The sequence below is a fragment of the Liolophura sinensis genome, chromosome 6 (genome assembly GCF_032854445.1).
Source record: "Liolophura sinensis isolate JHLJ2023 chromosome 6, CUHK_Ljap_v2, whole genome shotgun sequence".
Taxonomy (NCBI): Eukaryota; Metazoa; Mollusca; class Polyplacophora; order Chitonida; family Chitonidae; genus Liolophura; species Liolophura sinensis.
The window spans coordinates 22692837-22709276 of NC_088300.1; positions in this window are offsets into that span (position 1 = coordinate 22692837).

The window sequence follows — 16440 nt, forward strand, 5'->3', positions numbered from 1 at the left end:
ACACCTACGTGATGTCATGTTAAGCTAAAATCTGTGTACTTAATTGGAGTGAGTGAACGAGTGCTTGGGATTTGACGTCGTACATAACAATTTTTCAGTCATATGACGACGAAGGAATCCTTAGTACTTAATTGGATGATATGTCAATAATGTATTTCGACAGAAGGTATTTGCACTGTATTTTTGTGGATTTATATTCCATTTGCTTTCGTTAAAGTATTTACAGAGCTTTTGTCTTTCGCAAAATACAGCAAAATATAGTGTAACCAGGACTATCGGTGAATATAAAGCCTATATATAGGGACGTAGTCTTAGGACAATTAGACCTTAATACCTGCTAGATGCACATGTTGAGCCTCAACAGGAAAACGTCATAGAGATGCTCGTTCCATCTGTGAAATCACTTTATAGTTCAACTGGAGTCATCAGACATCATACACCGCCACAAAAAACACGTGCCCTCCTAGATCTACTTGTTGATTATAATGTTTCCGATTAGCTACATTTGGAATCACAATCACGAGGCTCCATGTTATAATTAGGAATTGTGTTAACAATTGTTGCCGCAGTTTTTAAATGTTAAAGGAAAACATAGAAAAATGACAAATGTAGAGGTAACAGAACTATTGTTAGCACCCAGAACAATATTTATTAACTAAGCGTTTTCTTCGTAAATGGAATCATAAATCCAGTTGTGTTTTCATAATAACTTTCAGAAATAATGCAGTTATTTTGAGCTCAAACGTGACGTAAGTGACGTTCTGTTCCTCGTTTGACGGTGGAAGGAGACGTTACTGTCGCAAGTCCGCCTGTTACGAAGAATTCAGAGAGCACATCTACTAATTTCTGGGTCGATGGAGGGCGCAGTCTCTTAAGGATTCTCCTTAAAGAACAAGCATTACTGTGCTATGATAGACCCCCATACTGGGAGAGTTTGTCTCATCTTAGGAGGGAAGGAATCCCTTCTAGGCTGGGGTGTATCTGTAAACATCACGGGCAACACAACCATAACAACCCCGCTGTACTGTTGCCATATGTTAGCGAGGAAAGCCCCACAACCTTGATCGGTGAATTAGCTGATCTGTTTCCGAAAACGAGGCTCGCACGAGCAAAGAGAGATTTGCCAACAGCCAATAAGAAAATGTCAAGCGCCTGCACTATCCATTGAGGCAACCTGCATGATTGGTTAATATTTTGACACTTCCATTCAAAAACTGACTGTCATCATAGTAAGTTTAATATTGTTCAGTATGAGATTTTAAGCAACAATTAAAGATAAATAAATATGTAAATATTTTGACATGTGGTCGGATACAGTCGTCGCGATTTTGTCTATTTCCGCTACTGCCTACATTTAGTTATAGGTCTGTATGTATGTGGTTATTACTATACCGGTAGTCTATTTGTTTTAGAGAGTCGCTTATATTCAGCTATCAGTAAAACCAGTCACACTCTCTACCAAAATTACCTTTAGTCAATGACATGTAACCACATAAGCTCTACACATTGACATGTTTGAAGTTCACATTATTGCAAGGAAAATATAGCTAGAACACTTTTTCAATTCATGATGCTGATCTCCATAAGCTCGGTTTCGAGAGCCAGAACCCATTGACTCGGGTGACGTCATAATTATAAAAAAACAGTGGCATGCTGGGAGTCCAATATGTTTTGACGGTGGGCGGCACCAGTCACCTAAACTACTATCGATTTTACTGTAAACCCTGCCTCTGAAACTCCATACTCGAAATTGTTTACACGTTTTAATAATATAACCATAATCAATAAATTTTATTGTACCTGTTGTAGTGTATGATCTCACGTCAGTATGATTTTAAAATTGGATATTAGGAAAGTGTTATAAAAAATAATCTAGTGTACGTTTTTCAATAAGTATGACGTGACCCGAGGCAGTGAGTTCTTGGCGTCGAAACTGAGCTTATGCAGTTTAACATTATGAATTAAAAACATTATTCTCATTTGATTTACTTTGCAAGAATATGGACTTCCAACATATCAATCTGTAGGCAATTATGGTAATGAGTATGACTGATTTTACAGATAGCAGAATGTAGGCGACTCTCTAAAAAAACACACTATAACTACTATTCCACATTATTACCTCTCTTCTTTCTTTCTGTGCTCTTTTGAAATGGCGAGACGAACTGGCCTTGGTTTTAACTTGCATTAGCTGCGCAGAGAAAGAATCAAGACTTAAAATGGTCACATATTATAACAATACTATACTATTATAACAAAACACATTACTTTGTGATTCCAAGCACAGTGTTTTGCACCTTTCCTTGACCCTGAGCGACAGTAGTTGGCTCTGGTAACACAGTGTGTCCTATACGTCTAGTTTCGTGACAAAGAGTTGTATGCCACGGCTTTAATACAAAACTCTGTGATTGATAATATCAATAAATAATCCCTGAACTGCCGCTTATCAACAGTTAAGGCTATTTCCAGTGGAGTTATAATCCATTGAAAAGAATAAGGTTTCTAAGGTGACAACCAGAAGAATTCCAGAAACCGTACATCATTTCACCTGTCACATGTCCTAAGTCTCATTTTCCTCAACCCCGTTTCATTTACCGAATGAGCATAAAGAATGTCATGAATATAATCACAGACGTACGGAAAAGAGAGTAAAACCAGAGCAGCAACAGCGTGATAGCTTGTAAATGGTCACACCTAACCGGTAAAATAAGGCCTCTTTTCAGTTTACCTCAGCCAGGTTTTACTCTAACTGTTCGTGTAATGCATAAATAGTAGCAATTAACGCGCCCACTAGCAACATGGCTTAAGCAGACTTAGGTGAAAAAAAATATATTGCGGTGATTCTAATTGCAGTTTATTAGACGTCACTTGTCTAGAATTGCTCAAAAATGCTGTGTGGTGATCACATTTAACATACAGTAACATTAAAACAATACAAAGGGATCAGGCCTCGGAGGTGCTTAGTCCACCAGCAGAATCTGGTTTATGCAGGAATACAATATAATTAAAGACGTACATCATAGAGAGTAAAACCAGAGCAGCGACGACATTGGGATCGCAGGCTAATGGTCACAGTAACCGGTGAAATAAGGCCTCTTTCAGTTTACCTCATCCAGGATTTTATTCTAACTGTTCATGTAAATGCATAAATAGTAACAATTTACACGCCCCCTAGCACCATGGCTTAAGCACAATTAGGTAAATGAATTAGGTGAATGCATTCCTGTCCGGAAAAGCTGAAAATCTTGGAAAAGTCCTCTTCGCCATTATTCTCAACAACTTCAAGATAGAATACAAATGTGAGAGGTGTGATAAGGTATTTCAGCGGCTCAAACTTTGTGATCGACTATGATATTTTCTGTCATAGGTTATCAAGGATATTTCATAAATACCAAACGTATACAAAGACGTTTTGTATAACCCAAAATTTGGAAAATGACTGCTTGTTCCTTTGTTCTAATATTTGCTTTGACATTCAGTTTTTTATTGACTGTCTTATTAAATATATGGCCGCAACACTATTGACGGAGCAAACTGTTTGTCGCTGAAGCAATCTTGATATCATGACATTTTTGTCTCCATCCAAGGAGTTTCTTTTTGTCCTTGTTAACAAGACTAGTTCAACACTTAAGAAAATCAACAAAATGCAATTACTGAAAATTAAAACCAAAGAGTTGAATGGCACTTGACTGGTGAACAAGATGGGTTGACCAAATCGAACAGGTTCTCTCGTGATATCAATGCTATATATTGTGTTGGTTTAACAAATGAAACGAGCCAACGTGTACACTGCTTATTTGACAGCTTTTTCAAGGTATCCAGAGACAGTGTTTATTTCTGATTCTCGCCAGTTCTTAAAATTGAGCAGATGCATATAGATTTTTTTTATCCTAAGATAAGATAATAAGGGCGTGATACCTTGTCAACGCAATCAACCCTTACCATGTTACCTGTCTTACAGACTTCTAAAAATCACATTCTTGCACCAGAAATCTAGTGGTATAGTGTTATAAGCAACCGCCTACGGATCCAACAGGCAGTCTAATGGAAGTTCGAAACCAGAGCGTTTCGTGAAAAACTATGGAAATACTTTCAAACATGTATGAACTGCAAATAATGCAATGCAGAAATCTCATAACGGTGACACGTGACAGTATCAAAATGATAAAAGTCTTCTTTCCGCAGTTCTTCATTGTATGCAAACTGAACATCTCCCCATTCAGTTTAAACCAAATGAAAAATCAGTTAAAGCACGTGACCGTGAGAAACATATGACGTTAGAATGCACGTGGAAATCAGTATGTAAATATTACCTATTTACATACTTAGGTAATATTAGCGTCAGCAACTTTGTTTGGGAAACTCTTACTTGACAGCGAAGGACTTCTAACTCTAACTTTGCAACATGCCGTCAGGCCTATCTCAATATCTGCTGCAAGTTTTAGTAAAAATGTTCGGGACTAGTGCAAGACGTGGCTTCTGGGCTTCCTAACTATATTGTCAGTCAATCTCTCAGGGACCAAAAACGCAGATGAGGCCCCAAGGGGTAAGGCTTTCAGAACTGTGCCCCAGACCGGAGATGTCAAGAGCACACGTTCGCCTGAAACCAAGTCCAATGTATTCGGAAGATGTGTGAACAATCCGTGCAAGTGCGAATCCGTCAAATTCCGGCTCGACTCTTTCTCCTCTGGCTAATGGAGTGCCAACTTCAACGGAATAGTCTCAACGTCCCAATGTCAGGGCATGTAAATATTAAACAGGTTTGGAAAAATTTTTTTAACTCGTTTAATTGTTGTATGTCTTACAATGTTACCATTATTCGCTGTGTATGAGAACGGTGGAGCGGCCTGTGGGTAAGGTGGGTAAGGTACTTGCAAGGCTCACACGAGGTGAATCTTTTGATTTCCTCTTCCAGTTTGTTAGACCTTGTTGACGATAAACATGACGCTCATGTGACTGTTTTTGCACACTATAATATCCAATGTCCAATGAAATTTGTCCTCTACTAATTTAGTGGGCCTATCTATATGTGTCAAACGTGGGTATGTTTGTCCGTCTTACCGAAATATATTGCGCCAACCGAACAGAGTGTTGTACATGTCGTCCACGACATAAAGTACAATTTTTTCCTGATTCCGAGAATTCCTTTGATCTAAGAAAGGTGTTTTGATGTTTGTTTGAATGGTTTTATTATATCTTACTGGAAATGTAAATGTTCAATACAAAAAGCAATATTTTATTACCTTTTTTGATTCCAAAATACACATTTTGGGACGAACTTTTAGGTCAGATACACCAAATAAAAATCACAAGAAAATACAAGTGATTGGCTTCATAGGCATAAAGAATAGTAGCGATGTCAGAGTGTGAATTTTATGTCACGGAGAGAACGTAGAATCGAGCTTGAAATGGCATTAAGAAATCGAAGATAAAAGACCAGTGTCCAGTGTTGTTTCTGTGATTCACTGTATCAGTTAATGGTTGAGGAAAGGCTTTCAGTTACAGTATGCAAATATTGATCGGAAGTATAATCCTGTTTGCCTGCCAGATGGTCAGTACGTAAACACCCTAACTCCGAATAAAAACCATGTACAGTGGCAAATTTCAACAGAATATGTCCCGCTAGGGCTGCTGCCATGATCACGGACAAGAGTTGAGTTGGATATAACGATACACACACCTATATATCTGTAAGCGTCAAGTCTGACATTCCTATACCATTCGTAGTCCGTAAAGGGCGTTCCAAGTCTAACATAATGCTCGCCACGTTTTTGGTGATGTCGTGGGCGTTTGCCCAAGTCACTGAAGCCGCCTTTAAAAGCTGTGTTACCCCAAGAGGAAACGTTTTCCAAGCCTGTGCCCCGGATTGGGCAGTCTCCGATGCCCAATTAAAGCAGGTGTCCGTATACACCGAGGTGGAGTGTGCCCGGGAATGTATGTACCACCCGGATTGTGAATCTGTTAATGTCCGACTCGATCCGTTCTCTTCTGGGGTTAGAGAGTGTCAGCTTCTACCGCACGGGATCTCTTGTGACGAGTTAGACAAGATGACAGGATACAAGTATTACAAGAAGGTTTGGCAACTGTATTTTCCAAGCTTTGGAGTAATATTTTTTGAGCGAACCAGATCAACGTTAACTTTGTTTAAAATAAAAAAACGTCTAAATCTAGTTGATAATTTCAGATAACGTTTTCTGTTTTCTAGTGGTTTTTTTTTTGGTTAATGCGATTGCTTCTTTAACAAACGTTTGGGCGATGCGTGTTTTTATCATCTAAAACAAGGCCATACAATGAAGACTTACCACCTATTGGCGCTTATTGGTGGTTAGTGTGCTAGCGGCGTTCTCTAGGCTAATATGCTCTAAGAATGGCTCCATATGAAGAACCTTTTTTTGCTTTTGTCTTGTAAGCAGATCCCCCACGTATGTGTTACCAAATCGCCGGATGTTAGAGCTGCCACTTTCCTTGGGAACGATACATACCTACTCTTTTTTGACGGCATCATGCAAGAATTCAAACTGACGGATCACAGCATGTATCCTGTGAGCTGTGCAATGAAACTGGCGGATTATTTCATCAGCTGGCCAGGACTGATAGAAGCTGTCTTCTACTCGGATGTTCTGGTTGTCGTCCAGCCACTTTATGTGATCCATGGTAAGATTCTGTTGGTCCAAAAAACTACTCACGTAAATACTGACATTCCATGCTCCTTTTTTCTGCCTAGGTTATCAGCAACATTGTTGGTCAATGGTATACTTGTTTAAGCCATCAGTTTGCCTATAAAGTTTAACGTCGCTTTCAAAATGATTTCGGTCATATCATGGCGGCGTCTCCCTGTAATAAACATCGGTCCGGTGGTAATGTCCACATACTCAGATTGCTACCTCCCTGAACAAATGACACAGACGAGGGCATTATTTGGCTTAACCCCCTTACAAAGCGCTAAATTACGGAAATTATTGCCAGTGAGGTCTTAGGCGTCACTGAGACACTGTCTGTCAGTCGCTCGAAATAATGCGTAAGAGGCGTGGTCGTCCTGTTTCTTAACCCTTTGGCTAGACCCATGCACAGTCATTCTTACAACACAGAACTTGTTAGCAAGGGTATAAGATGGACCCAAACGCGACAACCATCCCTAATTTCATTTTATCGTTTTTCACTTTGCTAATCTCAAGGGCATTGTATTATTGGCCAGTTGTGTGTTTTAAACAAATCAAATAACTACATTCCCCACTTTCCAGCTCAGCGCCTATCTCCTGTTTGGCGGACATTAGGTATGCTTTCAAATGTTATGATTGTGTATGGGGGTATATAAAGGAAGACCTCGCGTCTAGTTCTACAAAAGCTGTCCTGAAGGTCCATAGCGACAAAAAGTGAGGGAGTAGGAAGATCATACATTTGAGGAGATTTCGTGCGACTCAAAAGAGTCGACAAGTCATGATAACAGCAGACGGCGCAGTGTGTCAAGGAAGATCTGTTTGAAGAGAATTATATATAGTAGCTTTATATATTTTGAAATTCAAGGCTACGTACCTTTTTTTAAGAACTATGGACGCTATCACCAACATTCCTGTTACTTTGAATTTATGCTTTTATGTGCAGATAAAAAGGTCGAGCAGTATCTCATGACAGAAACCAAGGGTTACCCTTCAACATTTCCGCCATGGCCACGAACTACCTCCGATTTGCTGGGCGCAGGGGTCATTGATAACGTCACGGCCGTTTTCTCCGACGGCCATAAGTTGTATACCTGCACAAAGACGAACCTGTATACATCCGAGCTGATGGAGAATGGAACAGAAGTTATTGGCGTCAACGGCGGACTTACAAGCCCGGAGTTCCGATGGTCTGACGTCACGGCTGCTGCCTTGGACACGGCAAAGGAATTTGTGACATTATTCGCTGGCAATAGCTACTTCCTGTACAATATGACAAGCCAGATTGTCGTCGGCAGAGGCACTGTATGTACCAATGTATAAAAAGGTATGAAGTTCTAATTGTGATCGACGTTTCTTCAGAGAGTAAATATGCCTATGTGGCTTCTGTTTGGTCATTGGCCGATTGGGCTATTTGGAGTTATGAAGTCATAGAGTTTTCACTGTGGTGTTTTTCTTATGGGTGTTGATATTTGCCTACATAAGGGCCTAGTTTATATACCACGAGGGAATGTTTTATAAGATGCTTTACCTACTGGGGTTTAAAACTAAGACACTTTGTAATGGCACATGTACCACTAACCTTTACACAGACGTTCACTTCGGGACAAAGATTCCCAAAATTGCACGTTAGGAAACGTACTAAAGTAGTACCTTGACAATAAAGTTAGAATAAAAAAAGAAATCCAAAGTTTTGATTTTGTTTTCTCTTTAAAGAGGTAACAGAGCTACTTATTCTTTAGAGAATCAGATTTTACTTAAAATAACAGAATATAACAGGTTATCATGCATGTCTGTTCGATACTTTCTCCGGCCGTAAGTGGGATGGTCTTCCAGCAACCTGCGGATGGGCGTGGGTTTCCTCCCACCAGAATGATTGCCGCCGTCGTATAAGTGAAATATTATTGAGTACGGCGTAAAACAGCAATCAAATAAATAAATAAATGCTCAATACTTCGCTATAGCTTACTGTTTATTAAATTAGACATCAAATATGTGGAAATGGTGTTGGTTCAAATAATTATATTTTTATTACGAAGGGAACTCCTGAAGAAAATTGCCTTAAAATAACAAAATCTACTTTTGACCCTGCATTTGATAAAACAAAATCTATAAATCGTGTTCAACATTTTTCAGTACTTGTTCTTCATATTCAATCAAGTTTTACATGCTTTTCTCCATGAAAACAAATAAGATCTCACTGCTACGCTGAAGTGGGACGAGTTACTAACTAATTGCAAGGGATCCTCTATGGATTTCCCCTTTGTCACCGTTTATGGGACCTTGGTGATGGACACTAGATGGTCGACTGCGCTGATGTGACAGTTTGCGCAGCCTAATGTCTAAGCACTTAATTGTCTTCCATCTATGTTGTATCCATATCTATACGTCACTCGTCAGTAATTATGTTAAAAACATGGTACATTTTGCTGCCTCTCTTGGCTCTAAGTACTGAGAGGTTAGAACAAGGGTACGGGGCTGGATGGCCCGGTGTCAGTATAATGTGACTGGGTGGGACATCATCGACATGATGCTTCAGTGACGGCAGCATTTTGGAGGTAAGGACTCGCCTTGTCAGTATATGTACATACACCGAATGACACCTCGCTGTCACATGACTGAAAAATTGTTAAGAATGACGTAAACCCCCAAGAATACATTGGCCTACATACATAGTAATTATGTCGTAGGTCAAATGTCGGTGATTTACTCCGGGCACACAGGTTTCCTCCACCCATAAAACTGAAAATCACCCCCTAAATGAACAATTCTTGAGTGTGTCTGGCGATAAACAACAACCGAATAAATATGGAAATCAGTCATTCCTATATTCTCAAGACTTATCACGAAAACAACCATTACGACCAGTGCAAAAATATTAGTAGGACGTAAAGAAAAGGGAGCAGATAATATAACCTTGGTTGTTTTGAAAGATTGTGGATACACACCTGAACGGCCACAGCCGTTTTTTCTCAAGTGTTTGACAACGCTATTAGTCTAAGTTTAGAGTGAAATTCTTACGTAACCGAAACCAAGAGATTATTAATAGCGAACTGCGTGGAACCCCGGCTGGCGTTAAGTGAGCCTTTTAGACAGCGTGTACATGCGTACGAGAGAGAATAAAGGGTGATCTGCCCATTTTACATCCCTTGGGTAGTGAAAAAGGTTTGCCAGGTACGTGGTGAAGTATGGAGACTTGACAGGTACCTAGTGAGGTGTTAAGGTTTGTCAGGTACCTGATGACTTGTGAAGGTTCGCCCGGTACCTGATGACTTGTGAAAGTTTGTCACGTACCTGGTGACTGGTTAAGGTTTGTCAGGTACATAGTGAGGTATGAAGGTTTATTAGGTACCTGGTGACTTGTGAAGGTTTATCAGGTACCTGGTGACTTGTGAAGGTTTGTCACGTACCTGGTGACTTGTGAAGGTTTGTCAGGTGAATAGTGAGGTATGAAGGTTTATCAGGTACCTGGTGACTTGTGAAGGTTTGTCAGGTGAATAGTGAGGTGTGAAGGTTTATCAGGTACCTGGTGACTTGTGAAGGTTTATCAGGTACCTGGTGACTTGTGAAGGTTTGTCACGTACCTGGTGACTTGTGAAGGTTTGTCACGTACCTGGTGACTTGTGAAGGTTTGTCACGTACCTGGTGACTTGCGAAGGTTTGTCACGTACCTGGTGACTTGTGAAGGTTTGTCAGGTGAATAATGAGGTATGAAGGTTTATCAGGTACCTGGTGACTTGTGAAGGTTTATCAGGTACCTGGTGACTTGTGAAGGTTTATCAGGTACCTGGTGACTTGTGAAGGTTTGTCACGTACCTGGTGACTTGTGAAGGTTTGTCAGGTGAATAATGAGGTATGAAGGTTTATCAGGTACCTGGTGACTTGTGAAGGTTTGTCACGTACCTGGTGACTTGCGAAGGTTTGTCAGGTACATAGTGAGGTATGAAGGTTTATCAGGTACCTGGTGACTTGCGAAAGTTTTTCTGGTTTGTCACGTACCTGGTGATTTGTGAAGGTTTTTCAGGTACCTGATGACTTGTAAAGGTTTATCAGGCACCTGGTACCTAGTGAAGGTTCGTCAGGTACCTGGTGATTTTTGAAGGGTTGTCAGGTACCTGGTGACTTGTGACGGTTTGTCAGGTATTCAATGACTTGTGAAGGTTTGCCAGGTGACTTGTGGTTTGTCAGGTACCTGGTGACTTCATTTTCTTCATAACCATATCAACGTTGTTCTGGACCTGTTTTAAGGTTGTCGGGTCCCGAGTGTAAATCCGTGAATTTCCGATAGAATCCGTCGTCGTCTGGGCTGAGAGAGTGTCAGTTCTATCAGACAATGTCCAATGTGAAAAGTTAGAGCAAACACCTGGACACAGACATCTAAAACAGGATTGTGTGCGTTCTATTTTGCAGACAAATTTTTACATTATATCCCTGCCCATGCAGAATTTTCCTCAAAAACGTGAATCTGTTCAAGGATTAAGAGTCTGAAATTTGATTTACATATTATCCTAGCTTTAGATTTACAGTTTTAATATTACAGGTATTTCTTTCATATTCCTTTGGGAAGTTAGGTTGTTCTGGAAATGGACCGTGCGATTACAGAATAGAAACACCCCATCATGGCCAACGAGCGTTATACGAATGTCGAACAAAACTTTGAACAATAAATTTTTACTGCCATTTTAATCAATAATAAATAAAGATAAGCGATACTGATAACGATGTGCATGATTGTGGTGATGTTAATGTTGTGACAATGATGTCCACAAATCAGGAATCCATAGGTAACAAAGAATATCACAGAGCCGTGTACATCTTGTGCCATAAGCAAATGTAACATGCTGATTTGTTACGTTCTTACCGAGGAAAAACAACGCCATGGTGCAAATATATGGAACTGCCGTTCATGACATGACCATGGCCTTTGTTATAGGTAATCACGTGTTTTCTTCTCTGCAACAGGTAGCCTGTATAGAGCAATGTCGACCGATTGATTCCTAAGTTAGGGCAGCTACCTTCATGGGAAACAACATCTACTTCTTCTTTTTTGATACAACACTGCAGAAGTTTCATTTGATTGGTCAAACCCTTATGCGGGTAGACGACCCGATACTACTTACGGATTATTTTATTGGCTGACCTGGACTAGTACAAGCGGCCTTCCGCGTAGAAAACATGGACAACATTATTGAAAATCTTTCTTCATTGTACATGGTAGGTCTTTGTTTGTCTTTTCGAAATTTAGTCACAGATATTTATGCACAAAAGCCGGGTGCTCACTTTCATCGTCATGGTATATGTAAAGTTATCAAAGATGTATTGCACTGAAGGTTGTAATAGATGCATATGATGCTAAGGCAGGGTTGTCGGTAATGATGGGGCTAAAGCCGGGAGGGCGGAGCAAGATGCATGTGGTGCTGAGAGGGGGTGGTGCTAAGCTTGTGAAAGATGCATATGGTCCTGAAGATGGAGTGCCTGGAAGGCGGGAAGGTTGTGAAAGATAGATGTGGTACTTAAAACGGTATTAAAGATGCGGCCTAACGTTGGGGTGGTTTTAAATATGGTGCTGAATTCGGACTGGTTGAAAGAGATGCATATGATTCTGATGGCGAGTTGGATGTTAAAGATGCTGCTAAAGGCAGGAGGTTTGAGAAAGATACAGATGGTGCTGAGGGCGAGTGGTTGCAAAAAAATCGTTAAGGCGGGAAGGTTATTAAAGATTGTTCCTAAACACAGATTGGCTGTTACATATGGTGCTGAAATCAGGGTGGTTGTTCAAAATGGTGCTGAAGATGAGAGGGTTGGGAAAGACTTATATGGTGCTGACAACGGGGTGGTTAAAGATGGTGCTGAAGGTAGATTGGTTGAGAAAGATGATGAGGTAGATTTGGCTAGGGCGTTGTTGTGACAGAGTCGCTTTTTTTTTTTTACTCTTCAATTTAACTCTGTCAGGGTTTTTATAATTGATGGAGAAATTTCGTCAAATATGTCAAAACGAAACTCCCATACTAAATATAACATTGTTATTACAATTGTTTACGTCACAATGACGTTCTCGTGTACGAAGACACATCAGGCAATAAGCTCAGTTTAGGAATGACTCTGCGACCGTATGAGACGATTATGGATTTCTTGACGTTGATAACGTCACTGCAATGTTCTGTACCGAGAGAGACTGGTATAACTCGGAATTATTTCACCCTCCAACGACTTTCGTTTCACCGGGGATGTATACTGACAGAGATGTCGTAATGTTCACAGGAAACACCTACAACCTGATTGACATCAACCATCATCATGTTAATGACAGAGGCACAGTTTGTACAAATTTGTAGGCTGTCGATTATAAAAAGCACTTAGAATTTGTGACTATTTTCGTGTAGGATTCAGATTATGTTCAAAAGACTCATTAGCGCCGGTAGGCTCGATAAGTTTGAATTATTATGGTTGTAATTTTGTCGTGTTGGTGCCCTTGGTATCTCATTAGTCTGGTAAGGTCAAGCAGTCCGTGAGGAATGTGGCTGCAGGATCAATTCCAGCACACGTTAGTCAGGGTGTAGCTTTAGGCTTAAACCCAGCCCTCGCTAGATATGGAGTACTTGTAGCTTTAGGTTTGAGTCCAGCACATGCCAGTTAGGGAGTAGCTTTAGGGCTGAATCCAGATCACGCCAGTTATGGAATAGCTTTAGGCTTGAATCCAGCTCTCGGTTGTTAGGGAGTAGCTTTAGGTTTGAATCCAGATCACGATAGTTAGGGAGCAGCTTTAGGTTTGAGTCCAGCACATGCTATTTAGGGAGTAGCTTTAGGTTTGAATCCAGATCACGCCAGTTATGGAATAGCTTTAGGCTTGAATTCAGCTCTCGCTAATTAGGGAGTAGCTTTAGGTTTGAATCCAGCTCTCGCTAGTTAGGGAGTAGCTTTAGGTTTGAATCCAGCACACGCTAGTTAGGGAGTAGCTTTGGGGCTGAATCCAGCACACGCTAGTTAGGGAGTAGCTTTGGGGCTGAATCCAAATCACGCCAGTTATGGAATAGCTTTAGGCTTGAATCCAGCTCTCGGCAGTTAGGAGTAACTTTAGGCTTGAATCCAGATCACGCTGTAGTTAGGGAGATCACGCCATTTATGGAACAGCTTTAGGCTTACATCCAGCTCCCGCAAGCTTTAGGCTTCAATTCAGCACGTTATAGTTCGGTGTAAGATTTAGGCTTGAATACAGCTCTCCCTTGTTCTGCTGTAGCTTTAGGCTTTCCGACACCCTCAGCTTCCCCCGTTATGTAAGGAAAATATTTTCAGTGTATGTTAAGTGAGTTAGCGAGTGAGTGAGTGCTTGGGGTTTTAACGTCGTACCTAACAATTTTCAGTCATAAGACGAAGGAATCCTTAGAGTGCATGTAATGTGCATCCTCGTTGCAGGACAGATTTCCACCGCTCTTTTGTCTAGTGCTGCTTCACTGGGACGCCTTACCGAAGGCAAGTAAGGGGCCCCGTCCAAGCCACTATACTGATACGGGTCAAACAGTCGTTGCACTATCTCCTTCATGCTGAACGCCAAGCGAAGACGTTACAACTTCCTCTTTTAAGGTGTTAGGCGTGACTCGACCCAGGACTGACCCTGGATGTACCGCTCCCGAAGCGGACGTAAGTTAAGTAAATATTACTATCTCGCAATTTTTCCTTTTCTATTTTCATTCTACCATTCAAAACCGATCATAAAGCGGGTTGCTTCATATCTAGCACGGTGCTAGAATTGTGCCAGTCGCTTTATAACTTTTCCAACAATAGGATCATTTTAACACTATAAATATAATTCAGGTTTACGAGCCTGATATTTAATAAAATACAATAATTTGAGCCATTCTCAGTAAAATTAGAAAATTTGGATTGATCGACGAAGAAGGATTTTATTACCAAAGATCTCCGAGTAGCTTCTTTCACAGCTAGACTTGTGCTGACTGGGATTGGGATGAAACCAAGACTTACCGCTGCCTTCAATCCACATGCATGACTCTCAGCGGGCATGCACGTGCATTTAACAAGTCCCTTTCTTTTGCTAAAACTATGTTAATTGATTTCTACTGAGATTTGTTTGACAAGACATTAGTGTACCGGTATTTGTTTATAAATGCCTCAAAGTGTAAATGCAACGTTATTGGCTTTTGTCTTGAGGCTGGTTCGCCAGCTAATTGGTATCAATACTCTTGTTTTCCTAATGCTATCGTATAACACCCGACTGTGTGGATTTGGCACGAATGGGTATATAATTATTAGTGGATTTTGCACTATCATTGATTGTGCCTGTTATCAACAGAAAACAAAATGCAACATCTACAAAATCTTTTGATTCAGAAATCCGTTATGTACGCATGCGTTCATGTGTTCATTGTATGTTAAGTTATCGTGCTGCTTAGATATGCACCATCCGTATAGTTCATCTGTAAATAAGAATGTATTATCTGTTACACAGGCTAAGCGTAGGGGTGAGGAATGCATTAACTGTCACACAGGCTAAGCGTAGGGGTGAGGAATGCATTAACTGTCACACAGGCTAAGCGTAGGGGTGAGGAATGCATTAACTGTTACACAGGCTAAGCGTAGGGGTGAGGAATGCATTAACTGTCACACAGGCTAAGGGTAGGGGTGAGGAATGCATTAACTGTTACACAGGATAAGCGTAGGGGTGAGGAATGCATCATCTGTCACACAGGATAAACGTAGGGGTGAGGAATGCATTAACTGTCACACGGGCTAAGCGTAGGGGTGAGGAATGCATTAACTGTCACACAGTCTAAGGGTAGGGGTGAGGAATGCATTAACTGTTACACAGGCTAAGCGTAGGGGTGAGGAATGCATCATCTGTCATACAGGCTAAGCGTAGGGGTGAGGAATGTATTAACGGTCACACAGGCTAAGGGTAGGGGTGAGGAATGCATCATCTGTCATACAGGCTAAGCGTAGGGGTGAGGAATGCATTATCTGTTACACAGGCTAAGCGTAGGGGTGAGGAATGCATCATCTGTCATACAGGCTAAGCGTAGGGGTAAGGAATGTATTATCTGTCATACAGGCTAAGCGTAGGGGTGAGGAATGTATTATCTGTCATATAGACTAAGCGTAGGGTTGAGGAATGTATTCGTTGGTTCACTTACCGGTACAGAGTTATTTTAGAACACTGTCCTCTCCAAAAATGCAAACAACTCTCTGACTAGAGTGATTTCCAGGGACGACTCTTAAATAACCATAAGTATGAAATTCGAATTTCACTTTTTTTTTTACCAATATAGTATATACTACCGCATGAATCAGCAAAGTGCAACGGATAAGCAGTGAAATTTATCCTAGGCAATTTCAATAGGCAATAGAAAAAAATATTGTCTACAGACTTATACACACAGGTATAATTTCACATATCCAGGATAGGCTATTTTACTGAATAAATCGATAGTAATGAAATGTAATGAGAAATAAAATTTCAAAAGAATGCCTGCCTTTAGTGTTATCCCAATGAGTTCTCTTAGGCGAAACACTGGAAACGCCAGGGTCGTATAGTTTTGCCTAGTGGGCACTCTGTAGAATTAATACATACGGTAAATGACTCCAAATTTCGCCCGAAGAATTTCATTTTTGAAGCAAAGAAACGTCATAAAATACCACCATAAGTGTTGAAAGTACTTTTTTTCTATAGAATAACATCATACCTTGCAAACAAATCTCAAAACACCTATTCACGTTCAACAGATTTACTCTCAGAACCAGTGGGCGAAATTTTTAAGTCATTTGCGCTAAA